The sequence below is a fragment of the Bos taurus genome, chromosome 27 (assembly GCF_002263795.3).
Source record: "Bos taurus isolate L1 Dominette 01449 registration number 42190680 breed Hereford chromosome 27, ARS-UCD2.0, whole genome shotgun sequence".
Lineage (NCBI taxonomy): Eukaryota > Metazoa > Chordata > Mammalia > Artiodactyla > Bovidae > Bos > Bos taurus.
This window is the reverse complement of record NC_037354.1, coordinates 36,739,827-36,761,526: the sequence shown is the minus strand read 5'-3', so window position 1 is coordinate 36,761,526 and position 21,700 is coordinate 36,739,827. Positions and strand designations below refer to the sequence as shown.

General features: G+C 52.7%; 1 protein-coding gene and 1 long non-coding RNA gene across 7 annotated transcripts in view; both read left to right on the top strand.

Annotated features, from left to right (window-relative positions):
- The window catches only part of ANK1 (ankyrin 1), a 245,260-nt gene that overhangs the window by 48,229 nt on the left and 175,331 nt on the right, over window positions 1–21,700 (top strand). The window lies entirely within an intron of this gene.
- On the top strand, window positions 1,525–9,349 carry LOC132344066 (uncharacterized). 2 transcript variants are annotated; one of them, XR_009493171.1, is made up of 3 exons: window positions 1,525–2,990; window positions 6,901–7,004; window positions 8,764–9,349. It is a non-coding gene; the product is annotated as an uncharacterized lncRNA (long non-coding RNA). The 2 variants fall into 2 exon arrangements; XR_009493170.1 differs by lacking the exon at window positions 1,525–2,990 and adding an exon at window positions 2,998–3,118.

The window sequence follows — 21,700 nt, the reverse complement described above, 5'->3', positions numbered from 1 at the left end:
GAAAGTGCTGGGGGGCGAGCCAGGACTGCACCATGCAAACAACAGATGCTCCGTAAGCGGTGGCTGCGTTTAGGGAGGGTTTCCCAGGTGGCTCAGTGGTAAAGAATCCGCCTGCAGTGCAGGAGACATGAGTTTGTTCCTGGATTGGGAAGATTCTCTGGAAAAGGAAATGGCAACTCACTCCAGTATTCTTGCCTGGAAAATCCCGTGGCCAGAGGACCCTGGTGGGCTACAGTCCATGGGGTCACAAAGAGTCAGACATGACTGAGCGACTAAACAACAGCAATCGAGTGTTTTGGTGCAGAGTCCCTTGACCCAACGGGGACATCCTGTGTTTTCCACACTTCTCTCTTTCTTGTCCCTACTTTAGCTGTTCTTACCATCTCCTAAAGATGGTCTTTCTCTCTGAGATCTGTGTGGGGAGGGCCATGATCAATCAGCAGAGTTTCTCACAATGTAACCAGAATGTCACAGTCACCATCTAGGTGTTTTTTTTTTGTTTTTTTTGTTTTTTTTTGAATATTTGGCGGTGAGTTGGTTGCTAAGTCGTATCCGACTCTTACTATCCCACGGACTGAAGCCTGCCAGGCTCCTCTGTCCATGGGATTCTCCAGGCAAGAATACTGGAGTGGGTTGCCATTTCCTCCTCTAGGGGATCTTCCTAGCCCAGGAACTGAACCCGGGTCTCCTGCATTGCAGGCAGATTCTTTACCAATTAAGCCACAAGGGAAGCCCCTTTCAATATTTATTTTTATTTACTTACCTGGCTATGCCAGTCTTACTTGCAGCATGTGGGATCTAGATCCACAACCAGGGCTCAAACCCAGGCCTCCTGCATTGGAAATGCAGAGTCTTAACCACTGAACCACCAGGGAAGTCCCTTACCATCTAGTTTTTACACCAACCTGCTGCCCCCATGTTCCCTGCCCAGGACAGAACCTTCAGGGGGCCCCTGGCTCTTAACTGACCTGCTGTCTGTCTCACGGCTAATGGCTCAGAACAGCCCCGACTCTCCACACTCCTCCTGCCTCCTCTCTCCTACCCTGGATGCTTTCCAAGGTGTCCCTAGGCCCTGCAGCCGCCCCTGCAAGGCTCAGCATCCCTAACGTTGCTCTCCTTCCCTCCACTTGAATTTCTCCCCCTAGGAAGATGTCCAGGGCTCAACCACCTATGGAGAGCCTGGTCTACCAGCCTTCATCCTAAAACCACAGAATAGGGTGCTGATAGCTGACTGAGAAGGTCCCAAAGACCAAGGATCACCGTGCCGAGAGCCCCCAGTCCCGGTTATTTTTCTGAGCTGTCTGAGCTGAGCTAGCACACATTATCTGCATTTGGCAGAAGCTTTCCATACTTGGAGGCAAAGGAGCCATCCATCCCCAGAGGCAGAGAGGCTGAGGAAAGGGACCCCAGGCAGGAGGGATGGAGGGGATGAACGTGACTGAGAGCCCACGCCGCTCTGGGACCAGTGCTGGGCCCTCCACATCGGGTTAGCCTCGTGAGAACCCTCTCTGTGCCTCCGGGTCCCCTGAGTCTGGCTGTAGGAGATTTGGGTCCAGTTGGTGGCAGGTCAGACCCTGGTCTTCCAGTTGAGTCTGTAACGTCCCTGGCCGTTCTTGGGCCTGACGAAGCCTTTGAGAGAGGAGAGGGAGACAGCAGGAGGAGCTGCCGAGCAAGCTGATGACCGTGCCGTGCTGTCAACATCGATCCAGATTCGATCGATTTCTGTCTGTGAACTCTGCAGCCCCACTATTGATCCTGAAGCACTAGAATCAAAAAGGAAAACGTCTTCCTCTCAGAAGGTGGGCATGCCGGCCAGCTTGAGTGCTGGAGCGCCTTTGGAGTGAGGGGACACAGGTCAGATTCCCGTGGAGGGGACCTCCCTTCCAGAGACCACTGGACTCTTCTTGAAGGACCTCCTTGAGGTGGCGTGGGGATGTGCGAGTGGGCTTTGGCTCCAGCTCAGCCGCTTGCTTTCCTGGCGTGTTGCACATGTTTTTCACTCATTTGTTTTCCATTCAGTAACCATTTATTGAGCACCTCATGTATACTGGGTACTTGGAATACACGAGTGAAGAAGTTCAGCCTGACACCTGTTTTAACAATGTTCCTTTTTTCTTGCTTGAGGAGGTCACTTTATTTTAAATTTTTATTATGAAGAATGTTAAATATACCCAGAAGAAGAGTTTTGACTAACCGCCCTCCCCATTACAGGGCACTGTAACGTGTGCTGGAGAGGTTGCCCTGAGACCTGAAGTCAGTTACTGAGCCCCACCAAACCTCAGTTTCTTCATCTGCAAGATGGGGGAAATGTACTTCCCTTAGAGGGCAGTACAGAGGACTGAAGGCTGCGCTTAGGGCCCTGCATGCAGGGTGGGGAGGGCCTCATACCCATGAGCAGACACAGGGCTGCAGGGAGGACTCAGTGAAAGGATGGCGTAGCGATGGGGGAGGCGTGGCACCAGTGGGCCCAGGGACCATCGGGGCCATGGTTGGACGCTGGTTGCTTATGGCAACTGCCTGACCAATAGCGGAGGCCCTCAGTAGACGATGATGATGAAGATGACGGTGGTGACGGTGGTGATGGTGGTGATGGTCCTTACGGTGATCATAATAATGGTGATGACAATGATGGTGATTCTAATGATGCTGGTGGTGATAGTGATATGGTAATAATGGTGAAGGTGATGTTGACGGCGGTAATCATCATCGTGATGACGGTGGTGGTGATGATGATTATGGGGTGGTGAGATACATTTTCTTGAATTTAAACATGGTTGATAAAAAAGAGAGAAGAGAGAAAATTATGTGCTAAGGAAAGGAAGTGAAGAGATCACTTAGAAGAGACGTCATCCTGTTCGGTGAAAATAACACATTAAATATGAAAGTATGAAAATGCTGAGGTGACGTGAAACCCCGTAGTGTGGGTTGAGGACCTTCCATGCGCAAGGCATCAGGCTGCACGTTCTGGGGGCTCACGGCTCACAGTCAAGGTCAGGCGTTTTGCCTTTGCCTTCAAAGAGATTATCTGCTATTTGGGGGAGACACAACACAATCTCCTGATAAATTTTGACAAGTATTATTTAAATAGCAGCCCAACACCGAAGAAGAGCTGACACAGGTGAAGTGGATTAATCGGCCGTTAATGGTGCAGATGTTAAATGCTCCAAGGTCAGAGGAGAAGAGATCCCTTCAGGCAGAGCCATCATCAACCTCTTCTGATAGATGAGTTTCTGTTCAGTCTTCAAGGATATGAGAGATACAGAAAGTCCCTCAAATATGGTTCAGAGGTCAATGCAATAATGTCAAGTTTGATTCAAACTTGAGTTTGCATAGAGTTTAGTGAGTTTTAAATAATTTTTAGGTGTGGTTCAAATCTCTGGGTTCCTATCTGGCACTGGAGAGAAGAAGCCCATTAAACAAAGCTTCAGGGCAGGCTGCTGCCCCCAAGCCTGGAGGCTGGGTTGCGTGCAGGTGGGGGAATGACTTAGCAGCCAGCCTTGGGCAATCCACCTCCCTGCTTGGACTTGGGGGTTCCAGCTATAAAATGGGAGTAACCAAACCCTCCACATGGCAGGGATTGTTGGGAGGATTATGAGATGACTTGAGGGCACAGTATATTCAGCTGTACAGACTCGGGTTGTTTACAAGTTGGTCTCATCTAATCCCACTTTCAAAAGGGTGAGTTTTTCCTTCACCCCCCAGGGACCCATTTTTCCCGGCCCCCAACACCCTGGGTGGTTTGATGAGAGACAGTCGACATAGGACAGAGTCTTGGGCAGAGATGTGAGTGTCTCCAAGCCAGGCTCTGGGCCAAGGGTAAGAGAAGACATTGGTTCTGTCCTTCTGTGTCTGGCTCTACAGAGACAAATGATGTCAAGCTAAGGGGGTGAGTGGCTATTGGTGTTTCATGTCTACACGTCTCTTGGGAGGTATTTGCATTTTAGCCAAGACCTTATGGAGATTGTACTTTATGCCAAGAGAATTGCTCCTTGATGGAAATCTTGGAGGTTGAGAGATCTGGTGATAAAACTCTGGATACTTATCAGGAGGTATGTATTAGATTTTGTTACAAAATAATGTGTGTAGTATCCGATGTTGTTGTTCAGTTGCTAAGTCATGTCTGGCTCTGCAACCCCGTGGACTGCAGCACATCAGGTCCCTCTGTCCTCCGTTATCTCCTGGAGTTTGCTCAAATTCGTGTCCATTGAGTCGGTGATGTTATCTAACCATCTTGTCCTCTGCCAATCCCTTCTTCTTTTACCTTCAATCTTTCCCAGCATCAGGATCTTTTCCAATTAGTTGGATGTTCGCATCAGGTGGCCAAAGTATTGGAGTTTCAGCTTCAGCATTGGTCTTTCCAATGAATATTCAGGGTTGATTTCCTTTAGGATTTACTAGTTTGATCTCCTTGTGGTCCAAGGAACTGTGTGTAGTAGAGGTCTATTTTTTAAAGAAAATGACAAATCAACTGAATAATCACCATGAATACATTCACGCGCATAAATGCATGTACGCAAAGATCCACAGAGTCGCACATCAAACTGATAACAACTGTGAATTTGGGGGAAATCTGGGATGGAAGGTAGGGTGGCCAAAAAGAATTCTAGTCTTCTCTATGATGTTTTGGTTTTGTTTGCTGCTAAATCACCTCAGTCGTGTCCGACTCTGTGCAACCCCCTAGATGGCAGCCCACCAGGCTCCTCTGTCCCTGGGATTCTCCAGGCAAGACTACTGGAGTGGGTTGCCATTTCCTTCTCCATCGGTTTTGTTTGGGGGAGAATATACTCATGTGTCAGAATAGGGAATTTGGAGTTGGAGCACTGTGTGTTCCTTGAGTCTCCTCAGTGTAAATGAAAATGAGTAAGCTCCCCTGTTGGCCCAGATGGTAAGGAATCTGCCTACAATGTGGGAGTCCCAGGTTCGATCCCTGGGTTGGGAAGATCCCCTGGAGAAGGGAAAGGCAACCCACTCCAGTATTCTTGCCTGGAGAATTCCATAGACAGAGGAGCCTGGTGGTCTGCGGTCCTTGGGGTTGCAAAGAGTTGGACATGACTGAGCAACTAACACACACACACACACACACACACACACACACACACACACAGTCTTCAATGAGCTGTCATGGGGACTGAATGAGATGATGTGTAAGTAGCTGCCGTCACAATGCATGGCACAGAGAACTCCCTCGAGAAGAGCCAGTGTCATCATTCCTTCTGTGAGTGATTGGATGCTCACCTGTCCATTTCCTCTTCCTGTCCCACAGGAAGACTACATTTCCCAGCCTGCCTTGCAGCTGGCAGTCACACTGCCAGCTCTGGCTGATGAACTGTGTGCAGAAGTGCTGTCTACCTGTCCTCACCACAGATCCACCCGCGCCATCCTCCTCATGTTTTATCTCCCCAGGTTAATGTTAGATAAATGTGTCTCAGAGGACGTCTACTCAGAAAGCCACCCGACTCACATTAGACGGTGACACAAGCAAAAAGCAAACGAGTTTGTGTTGAACCACTGAGATTTGGGGGTTGTTTGCTGTCAGCGCGGATGTGATAATCAACCCAATGTATCGTTTCCTAAATCCATATTGGAAAATCCAATAAGAGCTGATTGTGAAATTGCTCTGGGCTGTGAAGGGGCCCATGCGGTACTGGCCAGGCTGGGCAGTGAGGCTCCTGAGAGGAGGGCCTGGTCTCAGACTCTGGGAGGGCCAGGGATGGTGGGTGGGAGAAGGGCTCAGAAAGAGGGCTTCCAGGCCTCCGCCAGCTACAGAGAGGAGTCTCCATCTGCAGATGGCTGCTGCCGCTTCTCGAGTTACAGGAGAGTCTGTGGATCAGGCAAGGCTCAGGTCCCAGGATCAATTCTCTGCAGGCTGATAAGAGACTGGATTGTTGTTGGGGATTGGCCGTTGCCCAGGCCAAAGCAGAAAACCTGCACTGTAAGCAGTAATTAAGAAGCGATTTGCCCTTGGCCCCTGTTCCTGGGACGAATGCCAGGCCCTGGAGCCGGCTCAGCTGGGGGCAGGTGACACGCGCCCACAGGTGCCTCGGCCCAAGTGGGCCTGGGCAGAGCCCTGCCCTAGCTCTGGGCCTGGCTCCTCTGACGCTCCTGTTCTGTGGGTGAATACTGCTGCAAAGGGGGGCTTCTAGGGCATGAAGGTGAGCCAATCCCGGGGGCAAGCTTGCTGGTGTGAAGGGCACTGTGGAAGTGTCAGTAGCCGGCTGTGTGAACTTGGCCACAACACAGCCATGCCCTGGGCCTGTTTTCTCTTCTCTGCCACAGCCAGGGGGGGCCTGTTTGTCCAGTTCCGGACCCAGGGAGACGATCCGGGTGCTGACAGCGTCCCTGCCCTCTTGGAGCTTCCAGTCTGGTTCATCAGTCCATGTCCTGCAGACAGGCAGTCTTGGGGGCTGTGGACAGTGAACCCTGAAACTGGAAGCCTCTCCCTTTGCAGACCAGATAGTGGAGCTGAGTTTGGGGATGAGGTAGGGAGAAGCGATGGAAGAAAGCAGGACTTGTTGGTGAGCCCAGTGTATAAACATTCTGCACATCTCTGTAATATATGCAGTGACATATACTTTTTTGCCTGTGGAAGCTTAAAATCGTGTTGGTATATTTAAGACAGTTGTGGGAGGGGAGGGAGAAAAACAGATGGGAAGGAGGAACAGAGAGGCAATTTCCTTTTGCCTTGACTCTGGGCGGATTATTTCGTGGGAAGGCACGGTTTATGTTCCTCTTGGCGAGCCGTTTCCTACAGTTAATCATCCCCACCCCCTGCCCCCCACGGAGGTAGGGGAAGCACTGCAAGACAGGAGTGACTCACCGGTTCACCACCAACCCCCCAAGTCTCAACCCCTGCTCCCCAAGGCCCACACCTTCCCATCTGGGGTCTCTTGTGCCTTCTAGGGAGCAGCCCCAGCAGCAAAACCCCAGCCAGGAGGCCACCAAAGGATGAGAACTGAGTGAACAAGTTGCCAGCCCACTGGCTCAGACATTCCCATCTTCGTGTGGTGAGATCGGCTGCCCTGCTCTTTCGGGGGGTGAAGTGTCTCTTTCAGGATAAAAATGAACAGGTGGATTAGTTTAGTAAGAAAAAGGATTTGCCTTTTTCTTCCCTGCAATCCTGTGGCTGGTGCCAGGGCTCATCTCTGGCCCGGGGAGGTGCAGGGGGCTCCAGAAAGCTGATCCAAGGGCGCCTTCTGGGCTCCTGCTTCCGACCTGCCCTCCCTAGCCCTGCCCACCCTACCCACCCCCACTGGGACTGCCTCACTTGACTACTTAATGAGAGCAACAGCTTACCTTTGCAATCTGACTTATAAATGACACAGCTCTTTCAGACTTTTTTCTCCCCTTGTTTGTTCTTTGTCGAGTCTCTTTGTTGGTAGGTCTGTATCTCGAGTGGTGGGGAGGTTAAGTGATGTGCCTAGGACCAGTGGAGCCTGATTCTGTATCCCGTGGGCTTCCCAGGTGGCGCTAGTGGTAAAGAACCCCTCTGCCGATGCAGGAGACAGAGGAGACGCAGGTTTGATCCCTGGGTGGGGAAGATCCCCTGGAGGAGGGCATGGTAAACCCACTCCAGTATTCTTGCCTGGAGAATCCCATGGACAGAGGAGCCTGGCAGGCTACAGTCCATAGCGTTGCAAAGAGTCAGACAGGACTGAAGCGACTTAGCACGCACACATGCCCTATATCCTGTGCTTGCCCTTGCAGGGCAGCACTGTGAGGGGTGGGGGCATGGAGTGTGTGTGATGGGATGTCTGTGTGTGTCTCTGCGTGCAGAGGGCCGTGCTGTGTCTGGAGTGTGTCTGCGTGTGGTGGGGTGTGTGCCTGTGTGTGTAGGGTGCAGGGATGATGGAGGTGGGGGAAACTGTTGTCTGTGTCCGCTCATCGTGGGCTGCCAGGTGCCTGTCCATCTGCCTTCTCCCCCCGGGCCCGCCTGGATTCCTGCAGCTTCCACGTTGCACCTGAGTCAGCCATCCTTATGAGACCAGGTCACACCCGTGGTTTGCCTGTGGGCATTCCCGAGAGGGTACCAGGGTTGAGCAGGTGGAGGGTGGACAGGGGCCGGGTGCAGCTGGCTCCTGAGACATCAGTTTCAGAAGGCCAGGGACACGGCCACACCTGCTGGCTCCCTCAGTGACAAATGTGTGGTGTCACGATGGGAGACTTCTGGAAGCCCTCTCGACTTCCCTTTCTCTGATTGCCAGACTGCACCATGTCTGGGGCTAACGAGCTCCATACACATATAAGCTTCTGGAAATTCGTTCCCAAATCACCGCCTTCGAATCTCGAGAGAGGTCCCTTGTGTCGTGTTCTGGGGTTTGGTGAAGTCCGCATCCCCAGGTCCCCCTCCTTGAGATTCCCCAGACGCCTATCACATCGTCCCTTCAGCCTTTCCAGGAAGGCCTGGGGCTTGACTGCCCCACAGGACAGAGCGACTCGTGCAACCCCAGCCACCTGGTCCGCATCGCTACCGAGTGCGGGCTCTGTGTTGACCCAGGGCCGAGCTTTGCCTGCACAATGTCACGCCTTCCAAGTAACTTTATCCGAATGATGGATGCAGGTGGTTCACTGAAGGCAATGGTTCTCCCCCAACCCTGCCCCGTCTCATCCAACCCCATCCCCCAAGAAAGCATCTTTAACAGCTTCTCCATGCAAGTCTTCGGGTGGCTGTCTCCTGTCTTGATATTAACATGCTCTTGGTTAGTCTCCACCGCAGTCCCGAGGGGCAGCTGCGGTGGAGACTAACCAAGTGTCTGAATTTTACAGATGAGGAGACTGAGTCTTAAAGGAGACACGTGCTTTCTTCAGGGTCCCCGGAGCTGGGACACAGCCAAGCCACGGCCTGCCTCCCTGCCTTTACCCGAAAGCCACAAGAGGCCACCCTGTGCATCTGCTCTTTCTGCCTGGCTGCCTCCGGAGCTCTGGCCCCCTCGCCACCCGGAGGGGGCTCCTCTGGCTCCAAGGCCGGGCTAGCCATAGGCACAGCGCCCTCTAGCTTCCACCCAGCTCGGAGCATGGCCGTCACCGCAGCTCAAGGATCACAGTCTGTTTCTTCTGGAAGTGATGCTCCCAGGAGACAAGAGCTGGTGGCTGAGGGGTGTGCGCTGCTCTGCCCGCCCCACGGCAGCTGCCTGAGCATGCTCCGGGGAGGAGGGGGCAGGTGAGTGGTGGGAAGCATCACTTTTCTCCCTCCCTCCCTCCCTTCCTGCTTTCCATTCAGCTTTATCAAGGCATAACTGATATATTAAAAAGCTATATGTGTAATGTGTATAATCTGATGACTTTGGACACATGCGTGCACGTATTATGCCATCACCACACTCATAGTGGTAAACATATCCATCACTTCCAAAAGTTTCCTTGCATCCCTTTATTTTGTTTTGATAGGGTATTTTTTTCCTGTTTAAGAACACTTAGTATGACATCTACCCTCTTAGCAAACTCTGAAGGGCACAATGCCAAGTCGTTAACTGTGGGCACAGAGCTGCACAGCAGCTCTCTGGGACTTGCTCATCTTGAGTAGTTGTCTGTATCCACCGAACATCCCGCTGCATTTCCCCGCCTGCAGCCCCCAACAACCACAGACCCATCATCCGCACCTGTGAGTTTCAGTGCTCTGGGTGCCTCGTATAGGCGGAGTCAGGCAGTGTTTGTTCTGTGACTGACTGACTTTACTCAGCATAGTGTGTTCAGGGTCCATCCATGATGTCAAAAGTGGCAGAATTTCCTTTCCTTTAAGGCTGAGTGATATTTATTATATGTGTATTAACCACATTTGCTTTATCCATTCATCTGTCGAGGGATATGGAGGGGTTTCCATACTATTGATACTTTGAATAATGCTGCGATAGACATGGGGTTACTAATATCTCTTTGAGAGCCCAGTGTCAGTTCTTTCAGGTATACAACCTGAAGGGGGGTTGCTGGATTATAAGGTGGTCTTATTTTGCATTTTTTTAGGAACCTCCACACTAGTTCTGAAAGCAGTCTCACCATTTTACACGCCCACCAACACTGGACACGGGCTCCTATTTCTCCACCCCCTCACCCACTCTTGTTACCCTTTTTGATAACAGCCATCCTGACAAGTGTGAAGCGATAGGAAGGGTCACTTTCATTTTCAAGGGGCCACTTTTTCCTTCTTGGCATGCGTATACTGCTACTGAGGCTTCCACGGCGGCTCAGTGGTAAAGAATCCACCTGCAGTGCAGGAGCCAGTCCCTGGGTGGGGAAGATCCCCTGGAGGAGAGCATGGCAACCCACTCCAGTATTCTTGCCTGGAGAATCTCATGGACAGAGGAGCCTGGCAGCCTACAGTCTGTGGTGTCACAGAGAGTCAAACCCAACCGAAGTGACTTAGCATGAACGCATACTGCTGTTAAAGTCAATTGTGTTAATGGACTGAATGTTTGCGTTCTCCCCAAATCAACGCAGTGAAGTTATAACCCCTAATGTGATGGTGTTGGGGGTGGGGCCTTTGAGAGATGGATAGGGTCAGATGAAGTTGTGAGGGTGCACCCCTCATGATGGGATTAATGCCCTTATAAGAGGAGGAAGAGATGGCAGAGCCTCAGCTATGTGGGGACATGGCAAGAAAAGAGCCATCTGCCAGCCAGGAAGAGGGTCCTCACCAGGAACCGAGTCAGCCAGCACCTTGATCTTGGATTCCCAGCAAACTGTGAGAAAAGTAGTGCCTGTGTTTAAACCACCCTGTCTAAGGTATTTTGTGATAGCAGCCCAAGTTGAATAAGACAAATTGAAATGTGAAAAAGTAGACAGCTGTAAGTTTAAGTGGTACCACTAATGAGTATGCATGTCTTATATTTTTAGAGCAATTTTAGATTTTCAGAACATTGCACATACAGTACCGAGGGTTCCCATACTCACTGCACCCAGGTTCTCCTGTTGTTAGCACCTTAGCCTGATACACTTATTACAGTTAGTGACCCAAAGTTGACACGGTTTGTTTCATCGGAAGCCCACTTTGTTCAGGCTTCCCTAGTCCTCTCCTCACGTCCTCTTTCTGTTCCAGGATACATCCCTGACGCCATGCTACATCTTGTCATCGAGGGTCAGGCTCCTCTTGGCTGTGATGGTGTCTGACTGTCCTTGTTTTTGATGATGTTGACAGTTTGGGGAGCCGTGGTACCCACTGGTTTCCTAGGATGTCATTTGGCCGATCGGCTGTTTTCCTTTCCTGGGAAGGCGAGTTCCCCGCTGAAGCTGTCCAAATCTTACGTTGGGAAGTTCCTGCCGTGGGTGAGGATTTGGAGCTAAATAGACCAATTTTCCTGGGCAAAATTTCAATCAAAGGAATTCTCACCCCACCCATCTGTGCGAGCTGGAAATGGAAGCCGCATCCAGGGCGGGGAAGGGGGTTAGCCAAGCCTGTTGTGCGCCCTGCGAGGCTCGGGGGCGGGGGGTGAGAAGGGGGGGTGAGAGGAGCCCCACGGTCTGGGTCTGCTTCCAGCTCTGCCCCCGCAGCCACCCCGCTGCCAGTGACTCTGCATCTCCGCCTCGGTTGGTGGGAGAGTGCCGGAGACCCGCCTTGGTTAGCTGGCGCAGATACAGAGCACCTGGACCTATTAGCACCAAGCAGGCACGGCTGTGCTGACGTCAGTACCAGCGGTAACTGGAGAGCACTGACACGGAGGAGACTGGTGAGTTCTCTTCCACAGCGCCCAGGTGGTACGGCTGTTTTTATACTCGCAAGATCCCTTTAAGACACAGCGCAGGAGTGTGTGGTATGTAGTAAAGTCTTTACAAATGTCAGATAGTGTGTTTCACTGGCACCTGGGCTCATTGCCAGCCCCCTGGCCCTCCCAGGCGATTCCAGTCCCACAGCTCTGTGGGTAACCCATGGGCTCTGCGGTCAGATGCATGAGGGTTCAAATCCTGGCTGCTCTTGAGACAGGCTGGGACCTGGGACCATCTCCTCCAGCAACGAAGTACAAAGAAATTATAAGGGACTAAAAATAACTGCGTGCATGAGCAGTTGGTGCAAATTATGAACAAAAGATACAAAAAGGCCAAGAACCCAACTACCCCTTCTGAAGGTCTGGGAACAAAACAGTGTGTTGGGAGCAAAAGCAGGGTCTGCATGCCCCCTACATGCAACACCACCGAGGGGGTGGGCAGACCACCTAAGGCATCCTCAGGCTTGATCCCCACACACCCCCTACCCTCACCACATATAAGGCACAAGCTCGCCCTCCTTGGCGAGGAGGATGCCCCCCGCTGCAGCATGAGCCCCAGTAAAGCCTTGTCTGTATTCCTTGTCTGGCCTCTGATCAATATTTGCTGTAACAGTAATCTGGAGTTCCGTAGAAAGCCAAGAACCCAGACTGGTAGCACTCTCAGCACCAGCTGCGTGATCTCAGGTAGTTCACCGACCTTTCTGCACCTCACTTTCCCCAGCTGTAAAATGGGAATAACAGTAGCCCTTCCGTGTACCACTGTTGTCAGAGTTAAATGAGATGATGGGTGTGGCATATCGTAAGTGCTCAATAAAGGGGAGTGATTAGTGTCATCAACACATCTGTGGGGACAGCCTTTGTGGAATGCACTGTTCAGGGGAGTTGCGGGAAGCATGTATGTGTGCAAGAGGTGGCCTCTGAGGTCCACTCACCCCTCCGCTGGGGGCTCAGGTTACCTGCACTTTCCCCATAGCTTCAGTCCTTAAGGTGAATATGTTTCTGCCACCCCATATTGTTTATTGGGGTGTCATCTGAGTAAGGTAACGGTTTTAAAGTTCTGCCCTGTCCAAAGGCCACGCTGCATGCTTTCATACATATGATTTCACTCAATTTTCACAAATGTAATGCCATTTTACAGATAGAAAAACAGAGGCTCACGTATCCATCCACAGGTCACAAGACTGTTGGCAATGGGCTTGGAAGCCCACGGGCCTATGCTTTTGCTTCCCAATGCTTGACCACAGAGAGCATGTGCCCCAGTAATTACAAGCACAGCACCCTCATTATGAAAAGTAGACTTGAATCTCTCCCGGGGGCAGGGGCTGTTTCTGCCTTGTCACCTTCATCCTACACCTTAGTCCCGGAAGTGCCATGGATAAGGGTGTGATCAGTGGTTGCTGAGTGAGTACATGACTGTCAGGCTTATCGTTTACAGCCCTGTTGCATCCTTCAGCCCATCTCAGCCTCAGAACCACCTGGAGGGAAAGAGGCTGATAATGTAATCTCCAGCTCCCGGGTCAAGGAAATGTATGGGAAATGAACACTGGCCCAGGCTGTTCTGCAGACAGATGTATTGTAAGTGTAACCTTGTTTAATCCACGCGAGTGGACTCTGAGGAGGTGTCCCATGGCAGCAGGCTGCAGAGAGCCAGGATAATGGCCTCCATCCACGTCCAGACCCCTAGGCCCGTGTGCTGCCCTGGTTATCCCTTGCCCTCCTTTCCAGAGAGTCCTGGAGCCCTAAGCCCTCGTGGTCCTTAGTCCAGGCTGAGTTGCCAGCATTCAAAGCCAGGGCGCTGAGAAACAGAGCTTGGCCTAGGACAACATGATGCTCAGCCCCCTAAAACCACCCTCGGGGGGATGGGGAGACAGGAGCCCGCCTGCACTGCTGCGACAATGTTGTCAGTAAAGGGCCTGGCACGGCGTCCGGCACGTGAGCTGTGCTCATAGCGCAGGGCTGGTCATCAGGCGTTCTTGCTCTCATCACACGGCCCCTAACGTTGCAGACGGGAGACGGCAGGAATCAATGGAGGGCGAAAACCCTGCCTCACTCATTTATGTTATGAACGACTTCCTCTTCCTTCCACAAGAGCAAGAACTGAGGTTGTTTTTTGTTTTTTTTTTCCCCTTCTTAAAAAAACTTGGGATTATTAACGAAGGAACTGAACCGTCAGCAGGTTTTCCTCATCAAGAAGGGATTTGCAGCACGAAAGGAGGTCATTTTGACAAGTCTTGTGAGTTGCGCTGGGTGCAGGGGAACTTTTTGGCACATCTGGGCCTTCCAGAACTGCTGCCTCAGAGGGCCGCGTCATCCCCACCGGGGTCCATGGGGGAGCATGACTCCCTCCACTGGAGCAGCTGGGCAGGGTGCAGAGTGCCCTGGGGGGTGGCACGTGGACCCAAGCGGCTCCTCTTCCAGTCCTTTCGCCCTCCCACAGCAGGTCCTCTCCCCTTTCCCTGGTGGGGGCTCCCAGGACATTGGCCACCCTGGATGCTGTGTACGAGGGTCCCAGGGGGTCGTGGGAGGTCTGTCTGCTCGGAGGAGCCAGGACCTTTGGGTGACGATGTCCCAGAGTAGCCGGGCCCCCAACTCAACATCTCAGATGGCAGAGACCTCAGGTGTCCCGAGGCCAGGAGTCAAGAAACTTCTGTGAAAGGCCAGACAGCAGATAAATACCTTAGATTTTGCAGACCATGCAATTTTTGTCACAGCTGTTATTCCTGATCTTTTTTTCCCCAACCATTTAAAAATGTAAAAAACATCCTTAGCTTGTGAGCTGTACAAAAATCAGCCAGTGGCTGCCTTTGGCCTGGGGGCCATAGTTTGCAGACCCCTATCTAGTCCATGTTCCTCCTCTTGCCTCCTGAAGCCTCCCCCGCCCCCCACCCCTGGACCAGGCGTTTGTCCAGCCCCAGCCTGAATGTCTTCCCAGCAGCAATCAGCCATCACTCTTGCTAATGAATGTGAAAAGGCTCACTGGTAGTGGCCTTGGTCTCCAAGACACCTCCTGCCTTCTAGCTACGCCCACCTTCTCGCTGTCTTCAGATCAGACGTTCAGTTGTTGGAAATTAGCCCGGCCCTGAGGCTCAGTGACCATCCTAGTCAGAGCACGGCCCTGGGAGGACCCAGGTGTTCAGTGATGCCGAGTGTGTGCAATGGCAGGAGGCGAGCAGTAGGCGGCAGCACTGAGCCACCTTTATCTAATTTCGCCCTCAGCAAGAGCCTCAGACCCAATAGGGCCCTGGCCTTTGCATCCTCATCATTGGAGGAGATGGAGACAAGACTGCTGTGCTCCACAGCAGGGGCCGGTGCTCCGGACTGCTCACCTGGGGCTCCATCCGCCACATTGTTTCCTCCAAGACTGAGCCACATTCCTTCACTTTGGGTGCCCTCTTTGATGCCTCTAGGACATCCCCGCGGTGACCACTAAAAGTCCGCTTGGGACCCTGATCACCTCTCTGCAGGTCCAGGTCAAGCCACTCCATGCACCAATGCTGTAGTTGTGGGGGCGGGGCTGGGCCAGGCGGAGACTGCAGAGCAGACTCTGTTGTTGGGCTGGGGACCGTCTGAGTGGCCGGGCAGGTGCTTGGGAGTACACCTGGACTTTGCAAGAATGAAACCCCAGTATTGCCCCCTGACGTCAGATCCACTTCCTTTCTATCATCCTGGCTAATTGACTGGTATTCCAGATCTGAAGCTGGGGTTCACCTGCCTCTCCCCTCTCCCTGCCTCACCGCCCATCTCCAGTTCCTCCCCGGGTCTGCTGAATCGCCTCCTTCGCGCTTTTCAAACCTGTCTCCTGCTCAAGACCTTGGCATCCTAACCCTGGACCAGCCCACCCCTCTGCCACCAAGCACTCCTCCTAAGATGCACCTGGACTCGGTCCTCTCTCCCTCGTGCTCTCAGCATCCAGTTAGACCCCGGTCACCAGGGCCAGTGACCAGGCCAGCCAGTCCTTCCACTCCCGTCTCCTGCCACACTGTTCCCTGTAAACCCTCCGTTTTGTGTGTGTGTGTGTTAACCTCCAGGCCTTTGGGCGAGCTGGGTCCCCCGCCTGGAGCGCCACCCCCGCGAGCCCCCCGACTCCGCACCTCCTCCGGGCCCACTTCTGCCAGTCCTCCCAGAGTCAGCTCCGACATGGCCTCCAGGAAACCCCGCCGACCCTCCTGCAGCCCCCCGCGTGCTCCCAGCTCTGTTGGGTGCTGGTTGCCCCCAGAACGCGACCTCCCTGAGTGCCAGCACCGTCTGGACGTGGCTGTGTAAGCGCAGCGCTTGCTCAGCAGCTGGAACACAGGCGCCGGGAGATGCGCGGTCGTCATAGCAACAGGTGACCGGTAGGTAGTGCTGGATGAGGCTGAGACACGCCCAGTCCCCACACCGGGCAGCTCTCACCCGAGTTTGGGGCAGCCAAGAACAGGAGAGGACCCGAGCGTAAGCGGGGACCATTCCCTCTGTGGCCATCGGAACTTCCCGAGATCTAGTTGAACCCAAGTCCCAGGCACTTCAGTTTAACCTTGTTCCATCTACCCCTGCAGACGGAGAGCAGCTGCTTCGAGTCGGCTGGGGTTTTTAATACAAATTCTGCACCGATTTGCCCTCTGTTAATGGCAAAATAAAAAAAGCCCAAGAAGAGAAGTGACACTCCCTTCCCTACATGGTGGGGGCCAGTGGGTGACACCTCCCCCAGACACCTGTCACAATCATGGGGTCTTGGAAAGTGTAGAGACTGCTGAGAGTCCCCTAGGGGTGACCAGGGAGGACCCAGGCTGGTGGCAGAGTCGATCTGAGTTGAGGGGGACATCTCAAGGATGAGCCCTAATGTCTTTTTCAGGGGGTCTGATGCATCCCGGAGGGCCTGCCTTCTCCCCAGCCTGCTTGTGAGCAGAGTCTTGCTGGGTTTCCCTTTCCCACCCGCGGCCCTGGAGTCCAGCTTCCAGTGGGGAGTAGAGGTTGAAGAGAGTATCTCCTTTGCTGGCCTTTTCTGCCCCTTCCCCAGCGCCCCAGTCTGCTTTGGGGCCAGGTTTGTAGAGAGGTTTTCCTAACAGACCCAGCTATGCAGTCCCCAGGGGAGGCGCCAGGAGGCAAGCGATGTGTGTGCGTGGATTTGGACGCAGGAAGGCGTAACAAGCCACCTTCAGACGCATGGTAGGCGGGGCCACACCGTGGTGGGGGGCGTGGGGGAGGATAGGGCTGCCCCGAGAGTTCACTTGGGGAATCTAGCAGTTAAAAAAATGGGTGCACATATCGCACGAGACACACAGCAAACACACTTACACCAACACGTTACTCCTCACTTATCTGCAATTCCAATTTATGGAGCTTTCTGTCTTTTCTCTGGCAACCCTGGTAAAGGCGGCTCCCTTGAAGGGGGTGGGCGTTCCCAGTGTCAGTCAGTCCGGAGACGAGTCCTCCTTCAGAAGAGGGGCTGGGAAGCTGGGCCCTGGGTACCAAAGCCATTCCTCTTGACTTTACTTTCTTGGGGTTCCGGGTCTTTGCCCACGTGGTGGTGGGAGAAGGGCCCCATCCCATTGCTGCTGAGCAGAGCTAGGCAGGAGCCCGTGAGCTGGGCCTTAACCTCTGGGTTTCCTTCCCCCTTGTTGGACTCCCGAGCCTTTGGGGGGGCCTGAGAGAATGAGGGGAAGAGTGTTGTCCTTGGGGGGCAGCAGTGTCTACGGAGGCCCAGCAGGCGGGTGTGGGAGGTGGGCCCCCCGGGAACCGAGTTCACTTGGAAACCCCTTCTTTCCTCCCAATGGGGAGTCTGGCTCTCTTTTCAGTCTTGGGGGATCTGGGCTTGAGTTTTAAAGCAGTTTAAAAAAAAAAAAAAAGCAGTAACAGTGAAATCCACCTCTTTTGTTCAGTCCTGTGGGTTATGATGAATGCACGGAGCCACGTCCATCACAGTGGAGACCAAATGCTTCCATCAGGCCCCCAGATTCTCTCAGGCAGCTCCTCACTAGTCACAGCCTCACCACCCAGCCCCACAGTTCTGTTCTCCGCCCCTGGTTCTGCCTCTCTGTACCCGGATCATGCCAGCTGCATCTGAGAGCCATCCGTGTTGCTGGCTGTATCCGTGATTCATTCCTGAGCAGTGATCCACTGCATGGATGTGACAGGGTCCATTGACTCGCCCGCCAGGGACATCTGGGTCAGGTCTAGTTTGGGGCGATTATAAACAAAGCCGCCGCAAACACTCACGTACAGGTGTTGTGCGTGAAGGTAGGGTCTCACTTATCTTGGACACATACCCACTGGTGGGCCTGCCAGCACGTGCCGAGTCTATGTTTGATGTTACAAGAAGCTCTCCAGGCCTGAGGGTTATGGGGAAACCGGTGGATACCCAAGCCTCCCACGCTTTTCAGTTGATGGCACCATATCCCTGTTCGGCACTTTTACCGACGGGGAGATGGAGGCCCAGGAGGTCCAATGACTAGTGATTGCATCACGGGCCTCTCCCAGGTCACCCTTCTGCTGCTTCTCACGTACCCCTTCGTCAGCTCCTGCTGCAACTCCATCCTTGTATTATCTGCAGAATATGTAGGCAAAAGTAAGGGAACCTCACTTAGAAAAAGGAAGATTTGACAGGTCAGTTTTTTGTGTGTGTGAAAGGTCAGATAAGGGGATGGCAGGCTTATAAACAATAAGGCCTCCTCGTGCACTTGGAGAATCAGAAAGAGAATCTGAATTTTGGAAGACGATGTACACTTTGCTAGGGCACTATAAATTCCAGCTCCTAGCGAGAGGGTGAGACCAGGAGAAAGCAGAGCTTAAAGTGACGACTGGGACTCTGGAGTTCGAGTGCCTGGGTTCAAATCCAGCTCTATTCGCTGCTCATGTAGCCTTGATGTGTCCTTTAGGGGACACGGTGGCAATGACCGCGGAGCTTCTCCATCCACTGATAAGGGGAACATGACCATAAGGATTAATCCATTGGGTGGAGAAAGTCAAGAAGCTTAAACACAGCCACATCGATGTGCTGAACTGGCTTTAATGAGAGGAGCACAGACACAGTCCTGGCTCTGAGTGGTTGGCTTGATGGAGTCACCTACAAAGGCTTTCTTCTGTGATTCATCTACTCAATGATTCTTCTGAGAGCCCCTCAAACTGCTGGCAACTCTTTGCTTCATCTCGTTTGGGCCTGACTACATCCCCCCAGCGCCCCATCTGGGACTTGTGTCCCGCCCCTGAAAGTCTGAGCCCCAGCCCTCCCTTCCTGTATCTGCTCCAAGTTCAGAATCAAGACGGCAGGACCTGATACTCTCTGGGAATCTTGCCTTGACCACAGTCCCAGCTTTTGAACATTTCCATGGAGAATTAATTATTATTCACGCTGTCATTGGTATGTAGGTCATTTTTTCTTTGGAGCAGTTGATGGGATTTTTATTATCTGTGGAAAGCAGCCATGCCAGGATGGAGACTACTTTTGATTGATGATTTAGCTTAAAAATAGTTTCCTATTTTAATAATTCTCATCAGGAACAGATGACCCCAGAGAGCAACTGCTTGCTTATCTGGTAGGCTGTGTGCTTTGAAGAAATGTGTGTATTTTGAAGAAAAGGAGAGGTGCCCTGGCAGCTGAGCACTGGGGCAGAGATTGGCCGTTCCAGCTTGACCCGCTGGCTTCTACACAGAGACCCACCGTGTTCCTCAAGCCGAGAAGTCAGGCAAGGCCAAGGGGGCTTTTTCCAGTTGCATTCAGGCAGGCAAAAAATCAGATTCAGCAAATATTGAGTACTCCCTGTGTGCCAGGCAAAACATGCCAGATGTTTTCATTTATATTATCTGTGGGATATGTGGGCAAAGGTGAGGGAACCTGAGAAATGAAAAGATTTGGCAGGTCAGGTTTTTCTTTGTAAAAGGTCAATTAGGGGGATGGCAGGCTTATAAGCAATAAGGTCTCCTCATGTACTTGGAGAATCAGAAAGAGAATCTGAATTTTAGAAGATGATGTACGTTTTGCTAGGGAACTATAAATTCCAGCCTTTAGTGAGAGGGTGAGACCAGGAGAAAGCAAAGCTAAAAGTGAGGACTGGGACTCTGGAGTCTGAGTGCCCGGGTTCAAATCCACCTCCATTTGCTGCTTATGGAGTCTTGAGCACTTCGTCTCTCTGAGCCTCAACTTCTGTACCTGCAAGTGGGGGTAATGATGGCCTCTCCCTCATAAAATCACTGTGAAGATTGAGTGACGTACCTGCAACCCTCGGAAACATCATCTAAGGTCTTGAAGCCACAGGAAGAAACCTCAGAGCTTTTTTTCTAGAAAACGCTGCAATTGAGGTTTTGCCTTGCAGCCTTGTGGAGGAAGCGTCGGAAAACCAGCTAATAGATCTGGAAAGGTGCTTCCCCGGCATCCCTGCTGTGTCAACAGAGATCCCCAGACTGGGCGGAGGAGAGCGGAGGGGACTTGAGCACGTGGTGGCAGGCTGTGCAGTGAGCGCCCCCCCTCCCACCCCCCAAAGCCCATGTCTAACCATTGTAAAGTCGGGTCAGAATAGCATTTCTTGCATTTGATCTTTTTTTTTTTAATTGGAATATAATTGCTTTACAATGTTGGGTCAGTTTCTGCTGTACAGTGAAGTGAATTGGCCATATGCATCCATGTATACCCTTCCTCCTGGGCCGCCCTCCCACCCCCACCCTCCCCTAGGTCATCACAGAGCCCTGAGTTGAGCTCCCTAGGCTACACAGCAGGTTCCCACAGGCTGGCTGTTTTACCCGTGGCGGTGATATATTGTCAGTCTTGGCCTCCCAATCCGTCCCACCCTCCCCTTCCTGCAGCGTATCCACATGTCCCTTCTCTAGGTCTGCATCTCTATTCCTGCCTTAGACATAGGTTCATCTGTACCCTTTTTTCTCTACATTCTACATATGGTTGGTTTAGTGACTAAGTCGTGTCCGACTGTTGGGACCCCGTGGACTGTAGCCCACAGGCTCCTCTGTCCGTGGGATTCTCCAGGCAAGAATGCTCGAGTGGGTTGCCATTCCCTTCTCCAAGATTATACGTGTATGTGTTAAAATTTAAGCAGTGAGTCCGCCCTCCGAGGCCCAGCGGCCACCAGGGGGCGCCGGCGACGGGGGCACCGCTGGGCCGAAGCGGGGGCGGGGCTCTGGGTCTCTGCCGGGGCGGAGTGATGGGGACCCGCTCCTTTTCGCTCATTTTCAGGGTTCTCCAGGAGGAGGGACAGCTCGCGGACACCTTCTCCCTCCCCAGCGCTTTTGCCAAATGCTTTCCCCCAAAGTCTGCAGCCTTGCATGGAACATTTAAAGAGAAATGAAAAAAATCACTGCCCCACCATAGGGTCCCCTCATAAAGAATGCGTCTGCAATGCATGAGACCCCAGTTCGATTCCTGGGTCGGGAAGAACCTCTGGAGAAGGGACAGGCTACCCACTCCAGTATTCTTGGGTTTCCCTGGTGGCTCAGCTGGTAAAAAAAAATCCACCTGTAATGCAGGAGACCTGGGTTCGATTTCTGGGTTGGGAAGATCGCCTGGTGAAAGGAAAGGCTACCCACTCCAGTATTCTGGTCTGGAGAAGTCCGTGGACTGTATAGGCCATGGGGTTGCAAAGAGCCAGAGACGACTGAGCGACTTTCACTTTCCCAGAGTGTCCCGGACGGCGGGGCACGTGTGAGGAACAGGGCGTGCTTGGGTTACAAGTGCCCTCTGCCCAGCCCTGTAAGCAGGAATAATTCCGTTAACAGACGCATTCAAGGACATTTCAGTGCTATTTCAAGGACAGAGAGTGGGTATAAGACTCAAACAGAGGAGCAAACAAATCGCCCTTGGGCACACAGGAGATGCTCCATCTGGTGATGGGGGTGATAATTATAAGGAAAGAGGGGCTTCCTAGAGGAAGTGACATCAGGGGTGACCTGGGCTGCTGTTTCAGGGAAGGGGTGTCCGGCAGGACTTAGAGGCTGGTGGCCTCCGATGGAGCCCACACCTCTGCCCACGTCAGACGACATGGCCCTTTGAAATCTGGAACATGAGATGGGGAAGGTGCAGAAGG